A 10,589-nucleotide genomic window follows, 5' to 3' on the forward strand; every position below is an offset into this window, starting at 1 on the left:
ATTTTTGAGATGGCATTATGTCTTTTAGGGACATCAATCCTTGCAGGTATATTTGCAGCAGGTATGTGTGATCTCGTCACTTTAGCTATATCAGAAAACGCATCAGGCATCGATTCTGCTACGTTCTGAAGATCGAGAATTCTCTGCACTTCTTTTTCAGATTGTGCGGTTCGGGGATCAAGATGGGACAAAGTGGGGACAAACCACGACAATTCCTGTCCTTTTTTATGAACATTAGTGTTCATGTCTCCCCCTAAAGGCGGGAAGACTGTCTCATCAAAGTGACAATCCGCAAATCTAGCGGTAAATAGATCACCTGTCAGGGGTTCTATGTAGCGGATTATGGTTGGAGAGTCATAGCCAACATAAAGGCCTAATCGTCTTTGAGGACCCATTTTAGTGCGCTGTGGTGGCGCAATTGGCACATAGACTGCACACCCAAATATGCGTAAATGTGAGATATTAGGCTCATACCCAGTTACCATCTGGGACGCAGAAAAAGGTTGGGTGGCAGTGGGCCTTAGACGAATAAGCACAGCTGCGTGTAATATTGCATAGCCCCAAGCAGAAATAGGGAGATTGGTGCGCATAACCAATGCCCTAGCAATCATTTGAAGTATTTTAATGGCAGCTTCTGCGAGACCATTTTGGGTATGTACATGAGGGACAGGATGTTCAACCTCGATCCCAATGGACATGCAATAATCATCAAAAGTTTTTGATGTAAATTCCCCAGCATTGTCAAGACGAATTGACTTAATAGGATGATCAGGGTGGTGAGCCCTTAACTTAATGATTTGTGCTAGGAGTTTAGCAAATGCAGCATTTCTTGTGGATAAGAGCATGACATGTGACCAACGTGTCAATGCATCAACCAACACCATAAAATATCTAAATGGTCCGCAAGTTGGATGTATAGGTCCACAGATATCACCTTGTATTCTTTGCAAGAATGGTATGTTTTCTTTAATGTCTTTTGCATAGGATGGTCTTGATCCTACTTTTGCTAAAGAGCAAGCTTTGCAAAACGAATGATATGCTTCAGAAGTAATTCTTTGAACCTTTCTTTGGTTCGTACTTCCTTTTGTTTTAAAGAATGGATGTCCGTGTGAAGTTTTTAATATACGGAGCATCATATCTCGACCTGGGTGTCCCAAACGGTCGTGCCAAAGTTTGTATGTGTCGGAATCCCATAAATTTTCATTCATGACATGGTTGGATTCAATGACTCTAATAATGGTTGCGTACAATCCACTAGAGCGACACATGAGTTTCTCTAATACTCGTGTATTTCCGTAGTTATTAGAGGTGATGTAAAGGAACTCTTGTCCATTCTCACAATGTGTTTTCACATGAAAATCATTGGCTCTTATATCTTTAAAACTTAATAGGGTTCTTCCAGCCCTTGGAGCATATAAAGCTTCGGCGACATTAATATTTGTGCCATTCGGCAATAGAAATTGAGCTGGTCCACGACCATGAATCAATTGAGATGGTCCTGCCATCGTGGTCACTGAAGATTGACTAGGCGTCATCCATAAGAATAATTGCCTATGTCGTAATATAGTATGTGTGGTGCCACTATCAAGAAGGCATTCCAATTCTCCCGAAGACATACTGAAAAAATAAAGTTCGGAATATTAACACATGTCAATGACATTGATAATGCGATACTTTATTAATAGGGAAAATAGTCAATGATTACATCAAAGTTTCCAAAGTTTATTCCAATATAAAATCAAACTTTATACAAATTGTAATTGCTCAATCCGTTTGGTAATTCCAATAAAATATGACCAGGTAAGTAGAGAGATGTTGGTGGAGCGAGGCTCGCTTAAATACCCCAATCTCAATTACTTGCCTAGACATCATACTTCATTGGGTACGCCACATGAGAAAGAGTCAATTCAATTGTTATTTGACTAAGGCACATTTGCCGTTTTATTGGAAAATAGAAAAGACTATTTTAATCAAAGTCTGCGGCATCCTCGTGCTTTCATTTTCAGCTTTGAAGTCTTTTATGGTGAGAATAACATCTTCACCATCTTCTTCTTCAGCAAGGTGAGCTTCTTGCTCCCTCATTTCCCTGTACTCCTTGTAGCGTGCAGCTAGTTGAGTACTTGCTTGGCATTGCTTAAACCAATGCTCGATTGATCCACACCTATGACACACGTCATTGTGGTTGACTTTCTTTATTTGAGGTGCACGTTGTGGATATTCCCTAGGCGGGTTGTTGCTGCTACTACCACGGCGTATTATGCGACCTCCACGGCCCACAGTGTTACGGCCCATAGTGTTGTTATATTCTCTTTTCCCACGTGTGGAATTGCCACCACGTGTGCTCACTCCAAAGTTGCGGTTTCCTTCCTTATTGGGGCGGTTGTATGGACCCATTCGTCCGTCATGTCCCCTGTTATTAGGGTATACATGCCCCTTATTAGTAGGGTACCGCTCCTTGCGCCCTTTCTTGGGTGCATTATAATTTGCCTCATGAACGCTTTTGGTTCCTACGGGCCTTGAATTATAATTCTTCACAAGGATATTGTCGTGCTTCTCAAACACTGACAAAATATTGATAAGCTCATTGAACTTCGTAAGTCGTCCAGCATTAAATTCAGTGCGATATTGCTTTGATAGTATAATTGCTGCGACGGGGAAGGTGGAGAGAGTCTTCTCAATTAGCTCTTCTTCTGTGAGAGGTTTTCCACAGAACTTCAGCATGGCTTTTAGCCGAAGAGCTTCTGAATTGTATTCAGCAACAGACTTGAAGTCGGAGAAGCGTATATTGTTCCATTGAACCTTCAAGTCAGGGAGGAGGGAATCTTGGATATTATCAAAGCGCTCTTCTAGCGCTACCCATAGGTCCCTTGCATCTTTGATGGACATGTACTCTAATCTGAGTGCTTTGTCCATATGGCGTCGCATCAAGATAATTGCTTGTGCATGCTTTATGGGTGTTCGTTGGAACACAAGGCCCGCGTTTGGTTCCTGGATTATGGGCAATATCCCTTTTGATGTGAGATGGTTCTCAACGTCAGTTTTCCAACTATGGTAATCCGAACCAGTTGAGTCAAGGATTTGAAATTCGAGTCTAGGTTCATTCGACATCCTTGAAATATAAGAAGAAAAAGATGTATTAGTTTCGGAGTTTAAAACTTCCACGAAAAACTAAAACAATAAGATTTCCGAGCTATGCTACCAAGAAATCAATTTCCAAGAATATTTGGATTAGACCGAAACAATGATGTTTAATAGGGTCATAAGTCGATGCTTGCGGACGCTCTTAGTCCGAATATTATGAACACTCTTAGTTCGTTTAGCGTGAATTTCTATAATTCCGCTTTTTAATTGTAAGTTCCCAAAAAGAAAAAGGAGGAGAAAAATAAAAAAAAACTCAAAAGCGGGAACTTTTAGTAAAGAATACCTTGAAATAGTGTTGTCGGAAATGACCGAAAAAGTTGCCCAAAAGTTGCCGGAAAAGTCACCGGAAAATGGCTGGAAAAGTCGCCGGAAAAGTTGTCGAAAAGTCGCCGGAAAAGTGTCCGGAGAGTGGCCGGAAAAGTTGCCGGAAAGTGGCCGGAGAGTTGCCGGAAAGTTACTCGACAGATCTGTCGACAGCTGCTCGGCAGATGGCTCGGCAGCTGCTGCGTAGGTCCTTGGCAGGTGCTCGGCAGCTGCTGCGCAGGTCCTCGGCAGGTGCTCGGCAGGACTCGGCAGGTGCTGTCGGCAGGTCTCGGCAGGACTCGGCAGGGGCTTCGGCAGGTGCTGCGCAGGGGCCTCGGCAGATCTCGGCAGCTGCTGTGCAGGGGCTGTGCAGGGGTCTCGGCAGCTGCTCGGCAGCACTTCGGCAGGGGCTCGGCAGCACTTCGGCAGGACTCGGCAGCACTTCGGCAGGACTCGGCAGCGGTCCGGCAGCGGTTCAGTTTTTCCGGTGGCCGGTTCAGGCGGTTTCCGGCCGGTTCTGGAGGATCTAAAACCGGTTCTGGGCTTCTTGGATCAAGGGCTTTGATATGAGTTAGGGTTTGGAGGTTTTCTGTTGGTTTGGAAAAATGACTTCGATCGGATTTTGAACTCCCTCTACTCTTTTCAATTTCGATTCTAATTCTAGAGCAATTTCGTGCTGATAACGTGTTTAAGGACAAGCAAAATTGACAGAGAGAGAGAGGGAATAGAGATTCAAGTGTGTGTTTCATTTCATTCAATAGGAGGTATTTATAGGGATACATTTGAAGTAAATAATGATACAACTTGATGGCATCTTCATTTGTAGCCTTCCATTGTGGCATCTCCATTTGCAGCTCCACATTGTGGTTTGTGATGATGATTGCCACACTTGTTCTCCATTGGCATAAAGCTTGACTCACAAGTCACTATACCTATGCTATTCACTCAAATACTTATCTTATACATGACATAGACATTTTATACAATAAACAATACAACATGTTTCATATATACTACAACACATTTGAAATTCTGTTGTCTCCTTCTAACTTGATCCTCGACATAAATGGATTGTAACAGGCCAATCAAAGCATTTGCATTTTAACAAAACAGCTACAGTTGGAATCGATCTTTTTAAATCGACCTAACATGGTTAGGACATAACAAATGAAATATACCTGACAGACTGCTATTGCCTCTGTAAAGACCATTAAAAGGAAAGTGATTTTAAATCCATTTCGTTACCTATGTACTGTTAGCAGCGAGAAAAAAACATAGGGTGTACCGTGTACGTGGTACATAATCATATTCATGGGTTCCTGGGACCCTAGCCTCTTCAACGGCCACTGTTTTTCAGTCGCTTAAAAAGGGTAGTGTTGACCAATTTTTTCTCCAAATGAAAGAGAGATACTTGAGCTAATGTCAAATGTCAAGGATACTAGAAATTGATATTACAATATATACAAAATCAATGTCAGCTCTATGATGGGTTTTCAAGCTCTTGGTCTCCCAAGTAATAACAAATACATATAAATGGTTTTCTGTCGCGTCACATTCATAAAGTCGAGAAACATTGAATAACCAACATAAAGCTCGTAGCTTGGTGCTTGGTTCAGCCTCTACTCCAGGATTAGGCGGCGGAGAGTTCATCGGAGGAACGAAGCCAGTGCCGCGAGTGGGCCCCGCTGCCGCCGCTCTCGTAGTCAAAGCCATTGCTCTTTGTTCCCAAAAGCCCCTTTAAGCCTTTGTCTCTCTCATTAAAACCACTATCAATATACTACCGTTTTTGTTTCTTTGCTTTTCGATAGCAAAAGCTCTGATTTTGAGCCGCATTCGATTCTCTCTAGCAGAACCCAAATTGTGTGAGAGTGCCATTTTGATCCTTGGCCATGAAACGAGGCAACCTCTGTTGGGCCTCCTCAATCGAGATTCAAAGCCAACCCAGAAGGTAATGTTTGCATACCCTTTTGCTCCTTGGTTCGGATTTGTAAGTTTCATGTGGTAAAGTTTTGATCTTTTTGGTTAGTTTGAGGGGTTTTGGATCTGGGTCTTGTAGTTTTGTAGTCTGCTCTGTATTGGGTAATTTGGGTTGCTGGGAATGTGAGTGTAAGGGAGAAAGATGAAAGCTTTCAAGTGTTTTTCTGTTCATGTTTTCGATTAGTAATTTATAGGTGTAGCATTATTATGCTGATAACTTCGAGCTGGGATTCTTAGTTTCCCACCTTGCATTGTTGGTAACTTAATTGCGCAATTGGTACTCTTTATTGTTACCCCTTTTTTGAATCAACTACACTTTCTTGTTACTACAACAAGGCAAAAGAAAAAGGATATGTTAATAGATAAATGATGAGGAATCTGAATTTGAAAGCTTCATTTGTATTTCCTGCAACGCATGCAATATGGTGAATGCAAGCATTTTGTTGGGGTTTTGTCTTAATCACAGTGTCATACATTGTGCTCTCACAGGATTCAAATTTCTTGGAGGATGAGAGCACAAAGATTTTTGCACGAAAAGTGGCCGATCATTATAGTGCAAGGACAAATCAAACTCTGGAAGAACGAGAAGCTAGTCCGGTCATCCATTTAAAAAAGCTTAACAACTGGGTTGGTCTTTTAATCCTCTATGTACTTGAATGGTATGATCTCACTCTATACTTTTGTTGTTGATATGGTTCCTTCTCTTATCGAGCAGATTAAGAGTGTCTTAATTCAGCTCTATGCTCACCGAGGAGATGCTGTTCTTGATCTTGCATGCGGCAAGGTATTGGTGGTCCATTTATCTCCCCCTCCCCTTTTGTTTCACTAAATAATTTCTAATATCTTATTTCGGTAGGGAGGTGATCTCATCAAATGGGACAAGGCCAAAATTGGGTACTATGTTGGCATTGATATTGCTGAAGGCTCTGTAAGTGCAGAAATCTTATTATAATTAACTCATTGGTTGACATTCTTTTTATAGATAATGTTTACAGTGATGGAATTATTTTTCATTGCCCATCTCTGCTCTTCCTCATAGTTTGTCTTTTTTTTGTAGTCCAAAATTTAGAATAAATTTTTGCCACGGCATTGCTGGTCTTTTATTCAGTTCTCTAGTTTGTGTCCTTGGTCAATGTTGTAGAGTGCTTATTAGTTTCTGGTTTGGTACGGTTTAAAAGTCTTTTTCTTGTGAAATAAGGAATGCGGTTGGGAGAACTATAACTTGTGGAAATTTCTAGTCATAAGGATGATATTCAAATGATTTCTGGAGTCCTGAGTTGAGAAGTTCATAGAGGTGTTAACCGATCCTTATTGTTTAATATTAGAATTCGATCTTCCCCCCATGGAAGGTACTATTTTCTGAACTTTGCTAATTTTTTTGCTTGTTTGTTATTCACTTGTTTTCATTTCTGTCTTTTGTTTTGAGAAAGAACAGAAAAAAAAAAAAAAAAAAAAAAAAAAAAAAAAAAAAAAACTCCCGGACAACCTCATAATGTGCCGATTCATCGCAGACCTCTTTGTAGCAGTAAATGATTTTAATTCTTCTCAGTACCACCCTTCCCAATTTCTTGTTTCCAAGTATGGCATTTTGATTTCCTGAGGACAAACCAACAAAGTAATGACATCTCGGCGCTCAAGTCCTTATCAAGACATGCAGAACCCCTTTTTTTTTTTTTTAAATGTGCATCATTAACAATCTTATTATCATCTCTTAAACTGTTTACAGATAGAAGATTGTCGTACCCGTTACAATGGTGATGCCGATCATCATCAACGCCGTAAAAAGTTTACATTTCCTGCATGACTTATCTGTGGAGACTGCTATGAGGTAATGGCTGCTTGCTAAACCATAACTTTTTCCCTAGTGAGGTTGCCTGTGCTTCACTCAGTCAACCATCAGCTATTAAGCAGCGTGTGTGGACATGAATCCTAAGAGTAGTTGTTTTCCCTATAAATATTAATGTCATGTTCATGTTTTCAGGTTCGACTGGATAAAGCCCTAGCAGATGATACACCCTTTGATATTTGCAGTTGCCAGGTAATCCTTCATGCAACAATAGAATACATTTATATTGCAACTAATTAAAATAGGAAGTGAGGATAGCCTTTGAAACCGAACCATCATAAGCCAAATCACATTTTATCTTGTAGTTTGCCTTGCATTATTCCTGGTCCACTAAAGCACGAGCACGGAGAGCCTTGGCTAATGTTTCAGCCTTACTTTGCCCGGGCGGAACTTTCATTGGAACAATGCCAGACGCTAATGTGATTATCAAAAAGCTGAGAGAAGGTTATTTTACACCTTAGAGCTTCTGCTTTAGAGTGATGCTAAAGAAAAAGAAATCACGCTCTTTGTCGAGTAAATCCTCACATAAGCTGATAAGCAGTTTGATTGTTTTTGGCTTCAGTGGAAAGAGGAGTTCATTAGGATACGGGTGAAAGGAGCCTTTAATGGAAGTTGTGGAATATGGGATATTTGTTGGCATGATAATCCACTTTTAGAAGATGTTTTAGTACTTGTGAATGAAACCAGTGGAGTTATACTCAACTTCCCTGATTCTCTCTAGAAAGTATCAAGGCCTTAATCAACCTTACCAATCTATTCTGTCAGTGTTGGGCTCCACTAAATGGTAGCCCTCAGTGAGGATCCTTCCTTGCTGAGTACTCAGTTGTATGCCAATCACGTGACGGAGGGGTTGTTCCCACTTTCTAGCCTGGGTCTGTGAAGTGGTTTTAGGGGATTTCTGAAAATAAAATGAATAAATAACTACCATCGCTTTAGACCACTTTGCAATGAGCAATGTTCTCTGCTTCTTCCCACTGTATGGTTCTTTAGAGAGAAATGCATGTGAGTTCTGGATTTAGAAATGGAAAACTCTTGAAGTTGAATGCCAGACATTTAGTTGAAAGACCAAGAGGGAAGGCAGGGAGGCACATGGAAAGGCCTGGTTGTGACTGGATGATTGTTCTAACAAATACTAAGATATTTTATCTGACTATTTCCTTTTCCTGTTATGTTCTGTATACTTCTGTTTACTTATGTTTTACAGGAAAAATCGTGTGTGTGATCACCTGATGAAGCTAATGGGAGCATTTTCTCCCTTGTATTTGTGCATAACATTTTTGAGTATCATACAAAATAATTTGTACATTTTTCCCTTTTGGTCATTATTGATTGGTGACACTATTTTGTCTTTGATTGTTCAGCTGCAGGCTTATTCTTTGGAAATAGTGTCTACTGGATGCAATTCAATGAAGAATTTTCTGAAAAGGTATCTAAACTAATGTTGCAATTATACGCCCTTTGATTTATACGCTCTTTCCAATATTTAGTTCTTGTCCAAGCTGAGACGTGATATTAAAAAAAAAATTCCTTCTAATTTGACGAAAGTATAATGTGTGGCTCAGAAATTTAAGTCTTCAAGCCCCTTTGGTATCAAGTACAAGTTTCATCTGGTGGTATCTAACTTGTTTCGTTTTTATCGCTTTTGCTAATATTGGTTGTATCTAAAATGTTATTCTAGATCATTATGTTTGAATTCTTTGCTTTGCAGGATGCTGTTGATTGCCCTGAATGGATCATCCCCTTTCATGTATTCAAATAATTGGTAGAAGAGGTATAACTTCTTTTGAAATGGTTTTGACGTTTCTCTTAAGAAAAATGATGGTTATGCTGCTCATTCAGCTATTGACATGCTTTTTAACTTTTAAGTCAGTTATAGTTCAAATTTGATGTTGTTGATACTTTAGGTGTTGCACTCTCTTAGTCTTCTAATATGCATACAACTTTAAAATGTATTGACCTCTTGCAGTATGATATGGAGTTAATTTTTGTGAAGAACTCTCATGAATTTGTGCACGAGTATATGAAAAGACCAGAATACGTAGAGTTAATGTGGAGGCTTGGTGCATTAGGTGACGGTAACCAAGATCAGAGTATGTTCTTTACTCGTACAGTCGTACTTGTTTGGCCCTTAACATCTATCACCATCATGATGTCTGGTATCAGTTTTGGTATTGATACATTTTTTGTTCTTGCTTTGTGATATCCAAGTACACTATCACAAGATGAATGGGAAGTAGCTATTTGTACTCGTCATTTGTCTTGAGGAAGGTGAGTGCACATTGGTGCAAAATAACCAATATAATTCTAAGTTTTCTTGCTGTCACCATTCTTATATGCATGTAACAATGAATCTGTGTTATTTTCAGCGGGGCCAACCTGATTGGATTCAACCAAATGGTAGAACAGATAAAGGGAAGATGCATATATCAAAAGAGGACATATTGAACATTGAACATTAGTATATTGTACACCGAACATGTATCAAAGTTCCATTTTCATAGCACAAAAGAACAATGCCTTTGCAGCACAAAGAAACCATGCTTGGCCAAATGGGAGAGGGAAGAGCTAACTGCTAGGCTGTTCTACTACTTGCTCCAAGAAATTTTGTAGATTTGCTCCAGTCCAAGATATGACTAGGAGTGTATGACTTGTCGCAAAAACATCTGTGAAGCACTGAGGCCTATTGAAAGTACTAAGAAATCTACTGTTTTATTATAGTGTTGAAAAATAGCAAATGGGAACTATCGGGGAATTTCATCCTTTGGCTTCCAGCAAGGCATCTACAGAGTTCTCCCCTGATCAATTACGACCAAAAACAAACCAAAATTATGCATAAATGATTAAATCCGACATCAGCATTTGGCAATGCGTTTGCAATCAGTGAGGATTAAGGACAGGTTCTGTTGAAAGTTGAAACACAAAATATATAGAGTAAAGCAGCACCTTTGTAATTATCAAATTAGGATTGCCCAAATTATGTCTGAGCAATAAACTAGAGATAGAGACTTTCTGTTTACTATAGTGCTATTTCTCCCAACTGTCCTTTTGTCATTCTCAGTAGAAACTATTGATCATCTTTTCAAGAACCGTTCTTTTGCGTTATAAGTTTGGAATCTAAATTCTCACTCTCATACTCCTTTACTCTGGAATAGTGGTTTTATTGATTGATTACATTATCTGTTTTATAATCCTGATATTCCCTTTGATATTATATCGATTTATTCATTGCTTGGTCTATCTGGAACACAAGGAACAGATTAGTCTTTCAGCAGCTAGTTCCTTCCCAATTCAAACCTTTTATGGGGGCTCCTTGTTTTGGAAC

The 10,589-nt window shown here is 39.7% G+C and overlaps 1 pseudogene; it reads left to right on the forward strand.

Annotated features, from left to right (window-relative positions):
* Positions 1-4,929: 4,929 nt before the first annotated feature.
* LOC133729597 (mRNA cap guanine-N7 methyltransferase 1-like) lies at positions 4,930-10,364 on the forward strand (annotated as a pseudogene).
* Positions 10,365-10,589: the final 225 nt, after the last annotated feature.

This window comes from Rosa rugosa, chromosome 1 (genome assembly GCF_958449725.1).
Source record: "Rosa rugosa chromosome 1, drRosRugo1.1, whole genome shotgun sequence".
Taxonomy (NCBI): domain Eukaryota; kingdom Viridiplantae; phylum Streptophyta; class Magnoliopsida; order Rosales; family Rosaceae; genus Rosa; species Rosa rugosa.